We start from the raw sequence: 321 nt of genomic DNA on the forward strand, positions 1-321 counted from the left end.
ATTTTTATCATTACATTATGGAAAATAATTACCTTTATCACAATATGCTAATTTTTTGAGAAGGACCTGTACACCGCTAGAATGTTTTGTTCACTTTGTAGCCCAAGCTAAGTTTAAACATGAGTTGGATGGATGTGCACCATCAGCTGTATGTCGCACAAACTCTGTGAGACATGTCATAAGATAGCCCAGCTGACATGATGCTGCTTCTGTTTTACTCTAAATAAGTACATAGTTTTAAAAATAAACCTCATGTTGTAATAAGGAAGACTTAAAGTAAAGTTCAGATCTTTTAAAGTAGAGTTTGGTGGAAAAAGTATG

Source organism: Nematolebias whitei, chromosome 8, assembly GCF_014905685.2.
Source record: "Nematolebias whitei isolate Nwh7 chromosome 8, NemWhi1, whole genome shotgun sequence".
In the NCBI taxonomy this organism is placed as follows: Eukaryota; Metazoa; Chordata; class Actinopteri; order Cyprinodontiformes; family Rivulidae; genus Nematolebias; species Nematolebias whitei.